Source organism: Rattus norvegicus, chromosome 15, assembly GCF_036323735.1.
Source record: "Rattus norvegicus strain BN/NHsdMcwi chromosome 15, GRCr8, whole genome shotgun sequence".
NCBI lineage: Eukaryota > Metazoa > Chordata > Mammalia > Rodentia > Muridae > Rattus > Rattus norvegicus.
Genome location: NC_086033.1, coordinates 78,375,051 through 78,378,058, shown reverse-complemented (window position 1 = coordinate 78,378,058; position 3,008 = coordinate 78,375,051).

The following is a 3,008-nucleotide window of genomic DNA, read 5'->3' as shown; positions in this document are numbered from 1 at the left end:
TAATCTGACGAATGGCATACTATAGTAGCACTTCGTTAGAAGATTTCTCCCATTGGTTTATCATTCCAAAATAAGGTCAAGAAGAGACTGGCACTTCTGGAAAAGAAGCATGAAGATGTTCCTTATTGCCAAGGAACATGGGTAAAATTTATTCTTGTTTGTAGAGGAATTTTAATCTGGCAACATGATTGGTCTGGTAAGGGATCATATTCAAAAACCCTCTAAATTTATATGATCTTGCTGTAATTCAGACACTGGATTACAGTATAATATGGCTGCATTACAGACAAGCCTTTAGTACACACTTTTAATCCCTTACAATAAAGGGATGGTTAGTTTGTAGAAGGAAGCAGCCATGTTTGAAAGTGACATATAATTGAGAGGATGACAACATGGCCAATCAGAGAAAGGCTTTATAGAATGGGTCAGAGATATGCCCAACTCAGGCTCACAGGAGAACAGATTGATGAGAGGGGCTACTTAAAGGCAGAGAGAGGCAGAGAGAGAGAGAGGCAGAGAGAGAGAGAGAAAGAGAGAGAGAGAGACAGAGAGAGGCAGAGAGAGAGAGAAAGAGAGAGAGAGACAGAGAGAGACAGAGACAGAGAGAGACAGAGACTATGAGTAAGTCTATGCAGTTTTACTGAGACAACGTTACAGATTATAGAAATAACAAGCTAGACGCTGGTGAAATAAGAACACTACAGCAACTCAGAAGGAGCAGGAACATATTTATAACATATTTCCCAGGAGAACAGTTGAATCAAAAGCTGAGGGAAGCTGAACCGTAGCAGTCAGTTCATAGGATTAGATAGTATGGATGTGCTAGGAGCCCAGAGACAGGTAGAACAGAGAAGCAAACCCTTGTGGCTCTTCTCAAGCAGTGTAGTTGCACAGCTTGGGTATGGCTCTTATTTCATTGTTTCATCTGAGAAAATGAAAAGTGGCATTTACAGTTGTTATGTTCACATGCAGCAATTCTTTATAGGGTGAAAGACCCCCTCCCAAAAAGGTAATTGTACAAGCCCAAGGCCCTCAACTATAGAAGTATAAAGTAAGTTTTTAGATACACAGACTCAGAACTAAAATAAGCCTGGGAAAGTGCAGATGTGTCCAAGCTTTGTGGGACAAGCTGACCCATCATTTAGACGAAACAGACCATAAAAGGAAACAAAATACAGAAACCAGTCTAAATTATTGGTATTGCTTTATGGGCCACCTAACAAGAGATAAGCCCCTAGCCCCTGACATTCCGGACGCCCCAACCTGCACGTATTCTCTTGCTGTGTGGCAACCTCATTTGAATATATTTAAAATAGCCAATTAGGTGTAACCATACATCCGCACCTCACTTTAATCCACCAACCATACATCTGCTTCTGTAAGCCTGCTTCTGCTCCCCAATACCCTATAAAAACCCGTCCCTGGTTCTGCTAGGCACGCCAGTCCTCTCGAGCTGACTGGGACGCCCACAGGTACCTGTGTACCCCAAAATAAACCCTCTTACAGATTGCAGCCTGTGGACTCGGACTGGTCATTGGGCTTGAGGATCTCCCTCCTGAGAGGAAGATTCTCTCTGATGGTCTTTCAAGGGGACCACATCACTGGAAAAAATGCTGAAAGAATATCACAGCCATTTGCACTGGATGTCGTGGAAATCGTGATGCCAGTACAGCTGTCTGACAGTTCCAACAATATGGAGCCGAATGCTGCAACCGCGGTCGTTTTCCCTCTCACTTTCAGGTTTTTGTCTCTTTGGTTTTGGCATGTGGCATTTTGGGGGATATTCTGCATTATGGTTCATGTGTCTGAGTCCTTTTAGGATAAGTCCCAAAATTACTATCCCTTTGGCTTTTATGGAAATAATGGTTTCTGGCTTTATTTGGCCTGAATGTGATAAGCATAGGTGAGTACAAAGATGCTAAGTAATGTTTTATGAGGCCATGACTCAAGGAATCTCCTTGGTGTATCCACCATTAACCAAACTCTAACAATATAATAAGAATAGGGTAAACTTAGTTGGCAAATTGACCATTCGAGAAAATTGGTAACAAGGTCAAGTTCTCTTTTTCCAATTTTGTTAGAGCGCTCAGAAAGTAAATTTTAAAGATAGTGGATCATACAGAATATGACCCCCAGATGAGTAAAACTCATTAAGCAGTATACACTGAGTAAAATAACCCTTTTCTTACTGACTAATATAGACAAATAATAAATAAATAAACAAATAAATAGCATTACATATTAGTATTTTCTATTCATAAAATTACCAGTTCAGATATGTTCTGTTTGTCTGGACAAAAATATTAATAAGAGAAAATATGGAGACAAAGTTTGGAGCAGAGATTGGAAGAAAGCCATCTATAGACTGCCCCACCTGGGGATCCAACCCATACACATACAGCCACCAAACCCAGACAATATTGCTGATGCCAAGAAGTACATGCTGACAGGAGCCTGATATAGCTGTCTCCTGAGAGGCTCTGCCAGAGCATGACAAATATAGAGGGGAATGCTCGCAGCCAACCATTTAACTGAGAACAGGGTCCCCATTGGAGGACTTAGAGAAAGGATTGAAGGAGCTGAAGGAGTTTTCAACCCCATAAGAACAACAATACCTACCAACCAGAGCTCCCAGGGGCTAAACCAGCAGTCAAAGAGTACACATGGACAGACCCACATATGTAGCAGAGGATGGCCTTCTTGGGCACCAATGGGAGGAGAAGACCTTGGTCCTGCCAAGGCTGGAGCCATCCAGTGTGGGAGAATGTCAGGTGTGGGAGTGGAAAGGGGTGGGTGGATGGGTGGGGGAACACTCTAATATAAGAAGGAGGAGGGGAAATGGGATGGGGGTTTATGGACTTGAAACCGGGAAAGGGAATAACATTTGAAATGTTAAAACAAAGCAAAACAAAACAAAACGAAACAAAACAAAACAAAACAAAACAAAACACCCTGCAAACCCTACCAGGATAGAATCAGGTTCTCATAGAATAGATGTGTTTGTTGTT